At 37.9% G+C, this 18,834-nt stretch overlaps 1 protein-coding gene across 1 annotated transcript in view; it reads right to left on the bottom strand.

Moving 5' to 3' along the window:
- Window positions 1–8,411, bottom strand: part of LOC128208117 (cell surface glycoprotein 1-like) — a 24,904-nt gene extending 16,493 nt beyond the window's left edge. The window contains exon 1 of the mRNA XM_052911464.1: window positions 8,254–8,411. The gene's annotated coding sequence lies outside the window, so the exon portion shown is untranslated. The remainder of the gene's footprint in view (window positions 1–8,253) is intronic.
- Between the last annotated feature and the right edge of the window lie 10,423 nt (window positions 8,412–18,834).

Raw genomic sequence — 18,834 nt, 5'->3', positions numbered from 1 at the left:
TGATGATGATGATGATGATGATGATGATGATGATGATGATGATTGTTGTGGTACAGATGGTGATGATTGTGGTGGTAGTGATGCTGATGATGATGATGATGTTGATGAAGATGATGATGATTGTTGTGGTACAGATGGTGATGATTGTGGTGGTAGTGATGGTGATGATGATGGTGATGATGATGAAGATGTCATATGAACCTTTAAATCTCTTCGCTAACAAATTTTGAAATCATTTACCAATGCGCAGAATCATTTGATATTTTACGCATCCCCCAATTTACGTGCATATTTGTGTCGACAAATCTAGCAAAAAAGATTCAGCTACATCGTGTTTTGACAGATTCATTTTTTTGGTTTCAACTTCGCTTGTGACCTCTCTCCAGGCTCTTAATCCATGTAAGCGTTCAAGTGACAATGCAAGGACACACCAATGTATTATCTCATGATAACCTCCATGCGAATGTCATGGCTATCAAGCCTTGCACTGTTTTCACTTCGACTGACAGATCCATATATGTAGAATAGTGAACAAGCGAACTTGATGTGAAACTTTTAGAAAGTTCACGGTATACAACAGTTAGAGTACTTGTGTTTATCGCATGTATGAGAAGCGAACGTTTTCTAGGTTCCACACTTAAGTGTTTTGAATTTGTTCTGTAGGGCCAAAACAAACAACAAATGTTTGGTTCCCGTGTCCCGACCGACCCTATACGTTCAGGACATAAGTGTTTTGAATTTGTACTGTAGTAAGGCCAAAACAAAAAAAAGGGTTTGTTGCGGTGATCAGACCGACCCAAAAATTTAGGGCACGACTCTAAATTTTCCGGAAATTTCGGATGAATTGAACGCTGATAGTGAAAAAACAAATGAATGAATTTGACTGGTTTTCTACTAACAAACAGAGACATGAAACAGAGATAAATCCGACCTACATACTTACCCTTAAAGACTCAGAAATGTCTCAGGAACCAGACAATTATATATTTTGGCCTTATAATTGAACACGGGCGATTTGGTCTAACATAATGTGTTGAGTTTTCTCAAATTCCATAAATTATGTTAGACCAAATCGCCCGTGTTCAATTATAAGGCCAAATTCCATAAGGGTGATCCTTTCCATATCCCTCTTCAACCTTGTAGCCCCTTCCTACACATTTCTATCCGAACCCTGCATAGTAAATACTATCACACAGTTTGGAGAGTCTGCGTTCCAAATATATGCCAAATATTCTTCGAGTCTGCGAACCTCGAACCACCCATGGGAACTTCTAAAACATCTCCTAAATACCGTGTAACAAAATTACAACACAGCTAAGACAAAAAGGAGAGAGAGAGAAAAAAATCACAATTCTACAATATTTACACAGATTCACATCTGAATAGTTTCTGGCTTAGCAAATGAATTGTGTATACACATGGAATCTTTGTAATTCCTCCCAACCATCAAATTCATTTATTTTCATGCATTTGCCCGTGAAAAATATGCTAGGCATGTATACATCTTTAGTTATTTTTGAGAAATCTTTTTTTCCGAATGAAAATCATCGGTTAGATTTGATTAATATACCAGACTCTCCTAGAGCCGGGCCCGCCACATTCTTCGTGCATCATTAGCACTTGTTATCCGAGCGATGGTTGAACTGGAAGCTTAGAACTCATGCACGTGTGGATTTCTATACCTTTAAATATTAGCAATATTTACTATGCTTTTGTACATTGAATGTAGCAGCAGCAGCAGCAGCAGTAGCAGGAGCAGCAGCAACAGCAATTACAACAACAGCAACTTTAAAAATCTCAAAACAAGCAGGAACATATCAACAACTAGAGCGACATAAACCACAACAACAACAACAACAGCAATAACAACAACAACACCAGCAACAACAGCAACAACAACAGCGACAACAACATAATTATATTAACATGAATACGTTCAAAGACAAGAGCATTATTCTTCAGGATTTTTCATGCCATTCAAAGTTTTAATTATTCTATTATTTTCTAAATAAAGGCCTTTGATATTCAGTTACAATTTTATAAATAATATAAATTGGGTATAAAGCTCCATAGAATTGCGATAACTAAAATATTCCATCGACATTTAGATTGTAACAGGGGGATTTTATTGATGATTTTTAAAATGCTTATTCATGAATCTCTGTGCTCTGCATATTCCATTATTTCACGAATTAAGTAACCCACACGGCATTTTAATGCATCTTAAAGTTCAAGGTTTGTGAATGCAAGTTTTAGTACTAAAACATCTGAAGTTTTATAATGCAAAATGTTACGAGTACGCGGCTGAATTCACATGATTCTGACAAAAAGTATATCAGCCAAAGTTGCAGTATGCCTACTTGACTACATGGTCCATAAAACTGTCCATTTTTTAGTACTAAATAAAACAAAAGCGGTATCCAAACGTTTCTGAGGGGGCATGCCCCGACCCCCCCCCCCCTTTGCACAATTATAAAACCACACCAATATATGGCTCGCTACGCTCCTGACTGTAAAATTTCTAAAAAAATACAACGCTTTTTTCTTAAACATACATGTACATCACAGTAAAGATAAAGCCACTTTACGACTAAGATATTTTATTATTGTAATGACAATTAACCACTGTATGAGGCCGTTATCTGTTTTAGTGGTCAACAGTTTCTTTTGTCAGAGGAGAAGGCAGTATTTCTCACTTTCCAGCCGTTATTGATCTAAAGCATGAGGAGAGTTTAAAATAAACAGTGGCTGACAAATTTAGAATAAAAATCGTGCCTGCCGTATCTGTATACCCCCCCCCCCCGCTCCTCCATCCCAATTTAGAAAGTAGTTTACACGTTGAAGGTTGTTAGTATGTTCTTACGAAAAATAAATGGCGTAGCTAGCCCGCTATTCATGTGGATTCATAATTTGGCGGGGGGGGGGGGGGTCCGGGGGCATGGCGCCTCGGAAAAGTTTAAAAAGCATGGTTCATTCTGGTGCATTATGTGCGTTCTGAGGCGCTTTATTAAGTACCTGAGAATGGACAGTATTCGGATCATGGAGTCAAGTACGCACATACTTCAACCATGGCTGATTTGTTTATATTTTTAATCAGAATCATGTGCCTACGCGCCTGACTACCTCGTATCAAGCATTGATTTATTTTATTTATACATACTAACAACCTTTAACCATTACCAAGTGCATCCTTTATCCAGTAGATTTCACAATCTGCGTCTACATATATATACACGTATGAAGTGGCCTTGGGCCGTAATTAACATTAAGTTACGTGATAAAGAAGATTAGATTGAGTAAATACATCTTTATTCGGCCAATATAAATTAATAGCTAGATTTTCATCCATTTCTTTTAATGGGGGCGGGGGTAACGTATTATTTTTTTTCTTAGATGACTGTTTCACCATTGAATATGTTTTCAAACCCTTTCATATTGCATAAGGAACCATAAAAGGTGTTTCTTGACGAACCACGAACCTCATCGTAACAATCACCATTTTAACATGTGAATGTTTACGTCGACACCGGCTGGTTTGAAGAAACGCCGTTCCCGGACCACAAGCGGATTTAGAGGGGGCGCACCCGGTGCGCGCCCTCTCTAAAATCGCCCAAGTATACTTTTTATATCAATATAGGAGAAAAAAATAATAAAATAAAATACGCCCATAATGCATCATTTCCGATATCAAATTGATAACATTTTCTTTAACGAGTAAACCCAAATCCCCAAGAAACAGTTTATGCCATAAACATGTACTTTCGGTTCAGAGGAAGGGGTACATGTCAAAAGATTGCGCCCCTAAGTTACGCCCCCTCTAATGTCCATTCCTGGATCCGCCCCTGCGAACAGTATCACTCCGAAACGCAAATACAGATCCCAGTTCAACATTCCGTTTGAGTCAATGAAATTTAAAGGGCGGCGGAAGAAATAGCGGGGATGAAAATCAAGCACTTAATTAACAATCGCCTTACAGGGTGATGAAATCTTTCGTTTTTGACCATACCTATAATGTTGCATCAACTAAAACTTTAAAATACTGCCAGATGTACAGCAGAATCCTAATTGTTCATTAAATTTCCTTTTGATCTGGTATTTCAAAACCGTGCCGGAAATTAATTGTTCTTAACTGTGATAATTTCCTTTTATCGGGTACAATGTTTATTGCATGGATTGTATTATGAACGGAAATAATACTTCTTTCATTTTTTATCAATCTTCAACATTATACCGCACGTCAAATGGTAATAGAATGAGGGACCCTGCTGTACTTGCATACTAGTGTTCTAACCCCCAGGTGTCTGCCATAGTGGTTTAGTTGTAAACAGTTTGCTGAATTGGTAAAGCAAGCTGCATTAATTCCAAAAGTGTATGCCATAGTGGTATACTTGCCGCATAAAATTCTGCCTTTAACCAAGTGTCTGCTGAAGTTGCATAGAAGGTTGTATGCCTTAAATCCCAAGATGTCTGCCATAGTGTTAAATAGTATAGTAATCTGCCTTTTACCCCAACTGTCTGTCGTAGTTTCATAGTAGGTTGTATGCCTATAATCCCAAGATGTCTGCCCTAGTGTTAAATAGTATAGTAGTCTGCCTTTTACCCAAGTGTCTGCTGAAGTTGCATAGAAGGTTGTATGCATTTATTCCCAAAATGTCTGCCCTAGTGTTGAATGGTATAGTAGTCTGCCTTTTACCCAAGTGTCTGCTGAAGTTAAATAGGAGCTTGTATGCATTTAATCCCAAGATGTCTGCCCTAGTGTTGAATGGTATAGAAGTATGCCTTTTAGACCAATGCTTCTGTGCTAGTGGTATATAAGCCAGCTTTTTATACTAAGGTGATTTAGTGATATAGTAGTCAGCATTTTATACCATGGTCTCTGCCATTGTGGTATAGAAGTCTGCCTTTAGTGCCGAGGTTTCTGCCCTAGTGATATAGTAGTCTGCCTTTAGTACCGAGGTTTCTGCACTAGTGATATATAAGTCTGCCTTTAATACCGAGAGTTCTGCCCTAGTGGTATAGAAGTCTGCCTTTTATACCAAGGTTTCTGCCCTAGTGGTATAGTAGTCTGCCTTTTATACCAAGGTTTCTGCCCTAGTGGTATAGTAGTCTGCATTTTATACCGAGGTTTCTGCCCTAGTGGTATAGTAGTCTGCCTTTAATACCGAGGTTTCTGCCCTTGTGGTATAGTAGTCTGCCTTTTATACCAAGATGTCTTATAGTAATGTAGAAGTCTGCCTTTAGTATCAAGGATTCAGCCCTAGTGGTATAGTAGTATGCCTTTTATACCGAGGTTTCTGCCCTAGTGGTATAGAAGTCTGCCTTTTATACCAAGGTTTCTGCCCTAGTGGTATAGAAGTCTGCCTTTTATACCAAGGTTTCTGCCCTAGTGGTATAGAATCCTGCCTTTTATACCAAGGTTTCTGCCCTAGTGGTATAGAAGTCTGCCTTTTATACCAAGGTTTCTGCCCTAGTGATATAGTAGACTGCCTTTTATACCGAGGTTTCTGCCCTAGTGGTATAGAACTCTGCCTTTAATACCGAGGTTTCTGCCCTAAGGGTATAGAAGTCAGCCATTTATACCAAGGTTTCTGCCCTAGTGGTATAGAAGTCTGCCGTTTATACCAAGGTTTCTGCCCTAGTGATATAGTAGACTGCCTTTTATACCAAGATGTCTGCCCTAGTGGTATAGTAGTCTGCCTTTTATACCAAGTTTTCTTTCTCAGCTTAATAGTAGTCTGCCTTTAACCCAATGCGTCTGCTGTAGTGGCATAGTAGACGCGAATACTGGGAAAGTCGACTCATCGATATACATGAAGTAGTCAGCTGATGGAGCATTGACTGAGACCAGCGGCTGGCTCTGAAGAGGAAACCTTTCTTTTTTCTTTTTCTCAAAATGGCGTCGCCGTTGAACCATCTAATTATCATCCAATGCATTCTTTACATCATTTTGGCATCGAGTTATCTTCTATAAAGTAAACACCATCGAACGATTGGAATAAATATACATTTTTCAGCATCGGAAGTCGTATTAGAATACAAATTTTATTTCCAGCCAATACGCTCACTCCGTACATTCATAATCATTAAAATATTACTTCATGTCATCTTACTATTACCTAGTGATGCGGTTGGGTCTCGCCACAATGTAGCCAAATACTTAGACGAGGGCAGACCTTCATAAACCTCAAGATTGACTAATTGTCTGGCTGACTTCAGTATTGTGGATATTTTTTAATTGAACCAAGCAGACGACAACACTTATGCAGAATTCTGATGCAACGAAATGCAAATAAAAAAGTATCAGTTCTAAATTACGAATAGTTCAAAGCGAAACGAAAAAAGGAGAATACTCCAAGATTGACTCTTCATTACTGATTATTGAACCAAGCAGACGACACTTCTGCAGACATTGCGCTAATCACGTTCAACTTTGAAGTATGAGATCTTAATCACGAATTATTCAAAGTGAAATGAAAATAGGGACTGAAATTTCAAATTTTAACCAAGCAGACACAGCTTTTCTGCAGACTCCAGAGGCAACCAAGTGCAGGGCTCAATCACGGGGTAAAAGCGTAAACATTTTCGGGCTGATATGTTTATATTTCAAATTGAACCAAGCAGACGACAACATTTCTACAGACACCTGAGGCAACCAAGTGCAGGGCCCAATCACGTGGTAGAATTGAAATTACTTCCGGACTGGTACGTTGATATTTCAAATTGAACTAAACAGACGACAGCGCTTCTGCACATACCTGAGGTAAACAAGTGCAGGGCTAAATTACGAATTGAAAGCGAAAATGGTTTAAAGTGAAATGAAAATAGAAGCAGACAGAACCCTTTCCCCGGTCTTACAACTATTTGATGTTACCAAAAACACCACGAGACAGACACAATGCAAAACGTCTGCTTTTGGAATTGGTGGTTATAGATTATGTTCAAATCGATACGCTGCACTCATATTATATGGAGAGGCTGAATCTTCTGATATAAATAAAGATGCATAACGCTAAAATATGCGTGATCGATGATGCTGCAGACGGCAAAAATACAATGTCGTAAAAGCATTGATTTCAAACCACAAACTGAGCCTTAAGTAAAACAAATTTGGCCATTGTACTTGAAATTGGATACTCCTTAAGTCAATTACACTCAGAAGTTGAGCTTTCAAAACATGAAACAATCGCTGATTTGTTTTGTCGTTTTTGCATCCTTGTTTGTTGATGTTATTTATAAATAGTTACTTAGTATACCAATTGAACTTATGCCCTTCAAATCATAGTCGCTTCCGCTATTTTAAGAAATCAGCAAAATAATACATGTATCTCTTTCCATACAGCGACTTTACTGTTGTTATGTGTGTCTATATCTGCTCGATCTTGCCTTATTTAGTCAAAGAATCTGCAAACATTACCAATAACTGTATTCCACGTCTAAAGTACCACAAAAAGGGCGTTTCCACCAGGTTATACAGTTGGTCAACAGTGTATGAACTACGAAGACTCTTTTTCTAATGATTTTTCCTTCATCGGTCTCTATACTCCATGATATATGGGCGTGTCTATAGCTCCCTTTGGCCATTCTTGACCATTAATGATGAATTCTATTTCACCAAATTGCACAAGTATCCAAGTGTACATGAACAGAACCGACCATTACTTACATGTATACATGTATATACAGGTTCTTTCGAAGCCTCAGTTATGCACCAGTCAGTTGTAACCACGGCTCCCCCAGGTCCGGGGAATAGAGGGGACTTTGACTTTCGGTCCAGCCAAGCCCGGGCAAAATCCATAAGTAAGGGCCATTCCCCGCTATTTGTAGTGCGCAAACAAAACCACTACATTCACCCGGAACTGTGGGCCCCTTGGAAGGTAAAAACACGGCCATTTCCCCGGCCATCCCCCGTATACCCCCGGACCTCGGGGCCGTGGTTACAATTGACTGGTGCTTTACCATTACTGGTTTTACATCGATAACAGTATTAAGTGTCTTAATTACCGGAGCAAAACCACTAATTAGAATCACAGCCTCAATTATTTTTGTAACTATGCAAGCAGACAAAATGTCTTAAGCAGAATAATATCTAACCGGCTCACATAATTAAATACATTTTTTTAAAGTTATAAATACCACACATGTGTTGAAATCTTATTCTTTTAGTGAAATAATTAATATTATTAAGCACATTATCATGTCTGCTCATTTATATAGCTAGTCGGCAAATAAACATATATAAAATCTATTACATACCTCTTGAACAGTAAATCCTCAAAATACTGAAGTTTTAGGCCCTGTTATCTTTTCTTTATATTCCTTCAATGATAACAATATCGTTTGATAAACTTCAAGCCAGCCGATACTGACTCAGAAGCAGAAATGAGACGGAATATATCAAATCAATCGTAACGACTCGGCAATCTCTAGCAAGCTTCGTGATTGTTTGATACTGGCCGAGGTTTTCCGATAGATATCAGATCAGAGCTTTTTCCGATTACAATGTTCGTTAATTTCCGTAAACTTCCGAATGGCTTGAAGGCAAAATACAATATTCTTAAGGCTAATGTTTCTGATTTTGTCACTGTTGTAAGTGAATGTTTATAGTAAAAGTAATATACATTATTGTTCATCTATTTACGTTGTTTCTCAATTGTGGGCGCAAGGCGATGACTGAACTTAATGAAAAGTCTGTACTCTACCAGGGGCGTAGCTAGCACTTGAACAAGTAACGTCCATATACATACAGGTGTACATTATTTCCCCCCACCCCACCCCTCCCACTAAAAGAGGTGTTTCAGTGTTTGATGTACATGTATGTTTACGAAAAAAAGTGTGTGTTTTTTTTTTAATATTACAGTCAGGGGCGTAGCGAGCCCGCTATTCATAATTGTGTTGGGGCGGGGGCATGCCCCCTCGAAAGTTAATAACCATGGTGCAATTTGGGGCGATCTGTGGTGCTTTATGTAGTACTGGAAAATGGACAGTTAAAGGATCATGTAGTCAAGTACGCATACTGCAACTTTGGCTTTTAAAAAAAAATGTTTGTTATAATCATGTGGATTCAGCAGCGTACTCGCGTATTGGCAGCTACGCGCCTGTCTACAGATGACCCTTGAAACATTCCTTGTACGCCTATTAAATAGTTTGTAATTAATACTTTTGTCACAATAATAGCTGTGGAATGTGACGTCCAGTCTACAACAGTGTATTCAAAATAAATAACCCAGAGCAAAACATTTTCCGCATCGGTTTAAGTAATTATACTCCTTGGATGTATTTGAACCCAAAAAGTCTTATTATAATTTAAACTCTTAAAGTTGCACGCTCACAGGTTTGCGTTTTGGCAATTTTTATTATTATTATTTATTTTTTACCTTTTTTGTCTTTGAATGAGCCAATTCTTGCGTATATCTAGAAACCAGTGAAACAAGACTGCTACAAAAGATCAGATCGCGCAGTGTTTTTTTATATTTACGTTCTAAAATTGATGTATTTATGGAAAAAAAGCGTTCTTAAAGCTTTAAAAAAGAGGAAGTTTTCGGAGTTTTTCCAAGCCATAGAGATCTGTTCAAATTTGGTTATCTTATATGACTGAATTGAACAACTGATACCAACATCAGCTGATTCTGTCAATCTGTGAAAGTGCAGCTTTAAAGAGACTATATCAAGAGTTGTAAAGTCCGAGACCCATTTTTAAGCTCGTCTCTTTTCCAAAAATTAAACGGGAGTTATTGTCATACTGTCGTCGGAGTAGGCAAAGGCGCCGGCGGCATCGTCGTTGTAAATACAATACAAATTAATATTTGCCATAACTCTTAAACCGTTCACTCCATGTACATAATGTCCTTTGTCTTGTTCATATAGTTGTGATATTCATATATTAGTATTGCAATTTCATACAAATGTGTGTGCATGTGTATATATAGATCTATATACTGTATGAATTAATATATATAATTGTACCTTTATAATTATGTTATTATATTTGTCCTTGTAAAAACGCTGTATTCTCATGGGCATTTTTGCTTCGATGTATTTGTAAATACACTGTAAACACTATGAAATGCGACTTGGCATGTTTTTCAAGGCGCATAACTCTTACTTTAATGATTGTCGAGTTATGCCCTTTTTACTAGAAACATCAGGCCCCAATATCACGAAAATGATAACAATACAAGATTTTGAATAATATACTATGCTTTTATGTGGTAAATTGAGTTGAGATTAAGACTTAACCTGGGTATTTTCGTGATATTGGGGCCAGATACACTTGTTTGCGTTCTCTCTGCGACGCCCTTGTTGAAAAATATTATATCAACAATCTGCTTTATACAAGCCGCCATAACTTAAAATAAAACCTATTTTATTCACAAATGTTATAAATGTGATAGAAAAATCTTCATTATTTCAGACTTGAATTTTCAGAAATTTGTTTGAATTGGTATTCACATAACTGTCAATTCCTTTTAATGATGATGTTTTTGGTCATACAAATACATGAACAATGGTTATGGGATAAAAAGTCGCCAGCATTTCATCTGTGAGAAAGTCACTTTAAACTGATTTGCGTGCAAGTGTAAATTAGCAGCTATTATTTAACTTCCTTCATGTACATTTTACTTTAAACATGAAAGTTTGTTTATTAGTATCACCATGACAAAAACAGACCAGCAACTCTGGACATTCTTCATTTGAAAACATGTAGATTGTTGTCGCAATGCGGTTAAAATGCGGAATAAGATTAGTTATGATAAAACAATTACGTATCAAAAGGCAGTTAGTGAGAATGGTAAGCATTTATTCCTATCATAATCGTCGTTTACGACGGTATTTTCTTCCGTTACACTTCATACATCCCGTGGGAACATTTATCGACACACTCTCGATTATATGAATATGCATGAGGCTTGGGAGACAACTCTTATTCCAAAATAAAATCGCATGTTACATTTAAATACTCTTCAATAACCCTCTACTGTTGTATTAGTTGTCTCCGCAGGTGAGTGGTCTAAGCATCTGGTTAAAATGTTTAGTGATAGGGTGGACCGAGTTCAATTCGAGCTTTCGCCACAATACTCACCTACAGGAAAACATTAGTTTGAGTATCCGACCACATGTGAGAATTCATCTCGTGTTTAAGTGTACCGCGTAGTTTTACAGAGAGTCAAATAGCGTTATAACGTGTCCAGAAGTGTTTCAACATATCAAATAGTGTTTCAACGTATCCAGTAGTGTTTTAACGCGCCCAGCAGTGCTACAGTGTAAGTATCACGTGTGCTATAGTATGTCACGTGGTAGTATAGTGTTTCGCATGTATAACAGAACGTTACACGTGTTATGATAAGTCATGTAGTGTTATAGTGTACCGCGTAGTTTTACAGAATGTCAAATAGCGTAATAACGTATCCAGTAGTGTTTAAACATATCCAGTAGACTTATAACTTGTACGGTAGTGTTTAAATATGTACAGTATAAAAACGTGTCCAGTAGTATTTAACGTGTCCAGTAGTGTTTATACGTATCCACTATCCATTAGTGTTATATCATTTGCCGTAGTGTTTAAACGTGTTCAGTAGTGTTATAACGTTTCCAGTAGCGTTCTAACGTGTCCAGTAGTGTTATAACGTGTCCAGTAATGGATTAACGTGTCCAGTAGTGTTATAACGTGCCCAGTAGTGTTATAACGTGTACAGTAGTGTTATAACGTGTCCAGTAGTGTAATTACGTGTCCAGTAGTTTTTAAGCATATCCAGTAGACGTTATAACGTATCCAGTAGTGTTATAACTTGTCCAGTAGTGTTATAACGTTTCCAGTCATGTTATAACGTGTCCAATAGTGTTATAACGCGTACAGTAGTGTTATAACGCGTGCAGTAGTGTTATAACGTGTACAGTAGTGTTATAACGTGTCCAGTAGTGTTATAACGTGTCCCGTAGTGTTATAACGTGTCCAGTAGTGTTATAACGTGTCCCGTAGTGTTATAACGTGTCCCGTAGTGTTATAACGTGTCCCGTAGTGTTATAACGTGTCCAGTAGTGTTATAACGTCTCCAGTAGTGTTATAACGTGTCCAGTAGTGTTATAACGTGTCCAGTAGTGTTATAACGTGTCCCGTAGTGTTATAACGTGTCCAGTAGTGTTATAACGTCTCCAGTAGTGTTATAACGTGTTCAGTAGTGCTACAGAGTGTGTGCATCACATGTGTTAAAGTGTGTCAGGTGGTGTTATAGAAAGACATGTGGTGTGACAGTATGTAACGTTGTCCTAAGGCCAAGCTATTGAGATACTGCGTTACTGGAAATAATGGATGCAAGAGCAGCAGAAGAAATGTTTGCTAATTGTGACCAAAATTAGATGCCGTTTCGTTTCAGTATTTGCTCATAAATCAGTTCTCTTTTATTCGAAAGCGAATAGTCGTTTTGTAGTATCCCTGTAAATAGTTTAATAATTATTTTACAAAGGGAAAATCTTCAAAAATAAAAAGTATCCCTGTAAATAGTTTAATAATTATTTTACAAAGGGAAAATCTTCAAAAATAAGACTTAAACTAGTGGAATAAAGAAATTGTCTATGCTTAATTATACCAGTTCTGAAATACCCCCAGAAATAATATTTTTTGAAGATGACTTCTAAGAATTGTCCCAAGCTTAGATATAGTACCTCTCTGTATCACAGTTACATTTATGTCTCAAATAATTGAGTTCTAAACATCATGTTATCGCCGAGAGGCTTGTCTTTATTTTAGACAAGTTTCGTTTAAGGCACGGTTTTATATATAATGAATATATACGAGGCATACATTATTAAAGCTGCACTCTCACAGATTTACCATTTTTACAACATTTTTTGTCTTGGAATGAGCATTTTATTTTGCGAAAATATCTGCAAACCAGTAATAAAGACTGTTGACAAAAGATCAGATCGCAGACTTTCATATTTCCGTTCCAAAATTATTGTTTTATGGCTAAAACCGTTACTAACGGTTACTAACGGTTTAAGAAAAATGCATAGAACATCAATTTTTGAACTTAAAATAAAAATCTTATTTTTTGTTAGCCGTATTATATGACTGGTTTACATTTTTTTCGCATAAATTGGCTCGTTCCAAGACAAAAAAAAAGAAGAAATAAAAATTGTCAAAACGTTCAATCTGTGAGAGTGAAGCATTAAAAAAACGGAATTGCCTTATCTGCGCAGTAATCAAGGCACGATGGCGTAGACAAAGCGGAAGAAATCCAGGAGGCGTTCCGAGTATTGGATAAGGTTGGGAGTCAGTGGTTGCGTTTATTGGATTAAAACTTTTCTGTATACATGTACTTTACTTAACAAATATATAATAAACAAACATGCACATTTTTTTCGCAATCAGTTTTTTCTTCTTACAGCCAGCTTTTCCCAGGATCTTATATGAAACCACGACCCTTCAAGACAGCGACGGGTATATTAGTAACGAAGTAACGATGAATGTGGTACTGGTGATGGCGATGCTGGTAAAGCCGTTTTGGTGCTCCTTTTGGTTTTTAAAATGATAATGCTGATAATGGTTGTGAATGTGATTTTGATAAAAGTAAAGGTACTGATGATGATGATGATGATGATGATGATGATGATGATGATGATGATGATGATGATGATGATGATGATGATGATGATGATGATGTTTCCAATGACATAAATAAAGACGGGGATGATAGCTCATAATAATAATTAATATGCTGATGACTGTGGACATATGATAGTAGTGGATGTGTTCGTGCTGCTACTGCTACTTCTGCTGCTGTTGCTGATGATTGCGTTGATGGTTGTGGTTCTAAACACATTCAACCTCCAAAGGCGAGTTCCGTGGTTAATTAAGCGTTGACGGTCTAGGGGTACTTTATATACACGGTAGAGTAGAGATATATTCACGTAAGTAGTGCAGTTGAACTTGAGAAGTGTGTATGGACATTGAGGACACAATCACAAGCCGCACGTGTTAAGGTCAAGGTCATGAAACGTTCGATAACTTTGATAATAATATGATCATGATAAATACGAGCGGAGACACCATGAATGTTATCTTTGCAAGTACTTTCATTGACGACAGGGTGACAACAATCAGGGCATTTCGATGCAGATAAAGAAACTGAGGCAAAATAATGGACGTGCATTAACATCCACATAAAAAATGAAGATTAATTAACACGTAACGTGAATAAATTCTATTCAATGTATTCTTATTTGTTATCCTTTTTTTGAATCAATGGTCGCTATAGAGTGTAATTTGTTAACGCCTTATAATGATATACCCATAAATAAATTTAAGGGGACTCGCTGACAGATTTGATGTTGCCGACAAATTGTTGTAAGTTTGTTCAAAAAAAGCTATTACACTTTATTTTACGACCAAACATCAGATAACAACTCGCAGATACACATTTCAACAGATTTTTGTAAATCCAAGTGAAAAGTCATTTAATTTTCAATAAAAAAATATCTAGCATTTTCGTTCACATTTTTAAAGTATTGTTAACGATATCGATGCAGATCTTATTTAAAACATTTGATATGTTTTGTTAAGCATCTCGTTATTTCGATAACGACTGACAATCTTTTTAAACAACTAAGTACATGTATCTAATAACAACAACTAAGTATCACTTTGTCAAGACTTAGAAGCCCGTTATAACGACTTAGTCAAGTTATAACGACTCAGTATCTAGTTATAACGACTTAGTATCTCGCTAAAACGACTTAGTATCCCGTTATAACGTCTTAGCATCCTGTTAAAACGATCAAGTACCGCGTTATAACTACTAAGTTTCTAGTTATAACGGCTTAGTATATCGTTACAACGACTTAGTATTCCGTTTTAACGTCTTAGCATCTTTTTAAAACGATGAGTACCGCGTTATAACTACTACGTATCTAGTTATAACGACTTCGTATATCGTTACAACGACTTAGTATCTCGTTATAACGACTTAGCATCCTGTTAAAATGACTGAGTACCCCGTTATATAACGACTAAGTACTCCAACATCGTATCCCATGTTATAACTACTTAGTATCTCGTTTCACGACTTAGTATCTCGTTATAACGACTAAGTATCCCGTTATAATGACTAAGTATTCATTTATAAAGACCTCGTATTCCGTTTTAACGAATTAATATCCCGGGATAACAACGTAACATCTCCTTCTAACGACTAGGATCTCATCTCGTTATAACGACTAAGATCCCGTTATCACTACTAAGTATCTCGTTATTACGACTTAGTAAGTTACGACTACTTTTTATCCCATTATAACGACTTAGTATCCCGTTTCAACTACCGAAAAACCGTTATAACAACTTAATAACCCGTTGTAACGACTGAGTATCCCGTTATATAACCACTTAGTACCCCGTTATAATGACGTCGTATTCCGTTACAACTGCCAAGAATTCCGTTATAGCGACTTATCATCCCGTTATAACGGCTTAGTACCCCGTTATATAACGACTAAGTACCCCATTAAAACGACATCGTATCACGCGTTATAACTACTTAGTATCTCGTTTAACGACTTCTTGTCTGTAGCGATCATACGGAAAACTTAATCGATTTAAGCGATGTTCTAAGTCTCTCTTTTATCTGTTTGTCGAAGATCAAGAATTATACATATTTCCACGAGTTAGTATTGCACAGAGTATGCTTATCTGGATGACGTGGCACTCAAGTATGCTTATCTGAATGACGTAGCACTCAAGCATGCTTATCTGGATGACGTAGCACTCAAACACAGTTCACAAGTACGCGTACCGGTACATGCAGCTAGCGGTCCACACACAACCCCTGTAGGGGTTCTAAAAATGGACACGCATGTATCGTAAAATTTTGTATAACAATAAAACGCTTTATTGCAAACTGAAATAATTGAATACTTTACATATACGTATATTTCATAAAAAGCACCGGCCCGACGTTAGGGGTTATCGTCCAACTCCCTTGGCGCAGATGCACGCTTGGTCCCGACAGTGAACAAACTCGTCATGTTTGGCACAAGTTAATCCTAGGCAGTCCGTGGGAAACGTGCACGCTGAAATATGGGGTTATCAAGAAGCACGCACGGAGGAAAATACTGTGTTTTATATTATCATACTCTTAAAGAGTCCCGCATTTGTTTAATCACCGAAATTTGATAAAGTCATTAGTTTTATCAAACACTTCGACAAACCTGTTTCCAAAATCATGTTTTGACAGTGCTCCGTCAGAAGTGTTTAAAGAAACTAAACTCTCAATCAAACTGGTAAAAGACCGAAAGCGAGGCTCCGTAAGCTGCGTAGACTGCGCTGTGTTTCTTTTAAAATGGTGAAGAAATAGTGAAGTTATCTTTGTTTAAAGCCTTTTTTCAAATCAAAATATTGCCTTCCGACGTAGCATTTATGACGCAATTTATCACGTGGTATACACACACTGTTACTACAACAAGTGCAAATTTTCTTGGAATTATGATCAGAGATGTTGCACACGGGAATGTTCCTAATTAGGACATTAAGGACCAGTGTTCTTATCAGAGATGCACTGATTCTGCACACAGGTACGTTCAAGTGTAGTTAGAACTACAGCAGGGTCCATGTTCTTAGAATTGTGACAAAAGACGACTTAATGCTGCACAAAGGAAAGTTCCAATGTAATAAGGACTACGGCACAGACCATTTTCTTAGACCTATGACAAGAGCAGACTTAAAGCTGCACACGAGAATGTTCAAATGGAATTAGAACTACAGCAGGGGCCAATGTTCTGAGAATTATGACAATAGAAGACTTAAAGCTGCACACGAGAATGTTCCAATGTAATTAGAACTACAACAGGGGCCAATGTTCTTAGAATTGTGACAAGAGACAACACAATGCTGCACAAGATAATGTTATGTTTTGTCTTAGAACTATGATCAGCGACGCACACATGCTGTAGACGAGAATGTCCCTTATTAGAACTACAGCAGGGGCCGATGTTCTTAGAATTGTGGAAAGATACGTAAATTGCTGCACAGGAGAATGTTCAATTGTAATTTAAACTACAGCAGGGGCCAATGTTCTTAGAGTTATGACCAGTGACGCACACATGCTGTACACGAGAATGTTCCTTATTAGAACTACAACAAGGGCAAATGTCCTTAGAGGTATGACCAGTGACGCACACATGCTGTACACGAGAATGTTCCTGATTAGAACTACAACAAAGGCCAATGTTCTTAGAGTTGTTACCAGTGACGCACACATGCTGTACACGAGAATGTTTCCTTATTAGAACTACAACAAGGGCCAATGTCCTTAGAGGTATGACCAGTGACGCACACATGCTGTACACGAGAATGTTCCTGATTAGAACTACAACAAGGGCCAATGTCCTTAGAGGTATGACCAGTGACGCACACATGCTCTACACGAGAATGTTTCCTTATTAGAACTACAACAAGGGCCAATGTTCTTAGAGGTATGACCAGTGACGCACACATGCTGTACACGAGAATGTTTCCTTATTAGAACTACAACAAGGGCCAATGTTCTTAGAGGTATGACCAGTGACGCACACATGCTCTACACGAGAATGTTTCCTTATTAGAACTACAACAAGGGCCAATGTTCTTAGAGGTATGACCAGTGACGCACACATGCTCTACACGAGAATGTTTCCTTATTAGAACTACAACAAGGGCCAATGTTCTTAGAGGTATGACCAGTGACGCACACATGCTGTACACGAGAATGTTTCCTTATTAGAACTACAACAAGGGCCAATGTCCTTAGAGGTATGACCAGTGACGCACACATGCTGTACACGAGAATGTTTCCTTATTAGAACTACAACAAGGGCCAATGTTCTTAGAGGTATGACCAGTGACGCACACATGCTCTACACGAGAATGTTTCCTTATTAGCACTACAACAAGGGCCAATGTCCTTAGAGGTATGACCAGTGACGCACACATGCTCTACACGAGAATGTTTCCTTATTAGAACTACAACAAGGGCCAATGTTCTTAGAGGTATGACCAGTGACGCACACATGCTGTACACGAGAATGTTTCCTTATTAGAACTACAACAAGGGCCAATGTTCTTAGAGGTATGACCAGTGACGCACACATGCTGTACACGAGAATGTTTCCTTATTAGAACTACAACAAGGGCCAATGTCCTTAGAGGTATGACCAGTGACGCACACATGCTGTACACGAGAATGTTTCCTTATTAGAACTACAACAAGGGCCAATGTCCTTAGAGGTATGACCAGTGACGCACACATGCTGTACACGAGAATGTTTCCTTATTAGAACTACAACAAGGGCCAATGTCCTTAGAGGTATGACCAGTGACGCACACATGCTCTACACGAGAATGTTTCCTTATTAGAACTACAACAAGGGCCAATGTCCTTAGAGGTATGACCAGTGACGCACACATGCTCTACACGAGAATGTTTCCTTATTAGAACTACAACAAGGGCCAATGTCCTTAGAGGTATGACCAGTGACGCACACATGCTGTACACGAGAATGTTTCCTTATTAGAACTACAACAAGGGCCAATGTTCTTAGAGGTATGACCAGTGACGCACACATGCTCTACACGAGAATGTTTCCTTATTAGAACTACAACAAGGGCCAATGTCCTTAGAGTTATGACCAGTGACGCACACATGCTGTACACGAGAATGTTTCCTTATTAGAACTACAACAAGGGCCAATGTTCTTAGAGGTATGACCAGTGACGCACACATGCTCTACACGAGAATGTTTCCTTATTAGAACTACAACAAGGGCCAATGTCCTTAGAGGTATGACCAGTGACGCACACATGCTCTA

Source organism: Mya arenaria, chromosome 11 (assembly GCF_026914265.1).
Source record: "Mya arenaria isolate MELC-2E11 chromosome 11, ASM2691426v1".
Taxonomy (NCBI): domain Eukaryota; kingdom Metazoa; phylum Mollusca; class Bivalvia; order Myida; family Myidae; genus Mya; species Mya arenaria.
The sequence above is the reverse complement of the archived record's forward strand: the minus strand, read 5'-3'. Positions and strand labels throughout refer to the sequence as shown.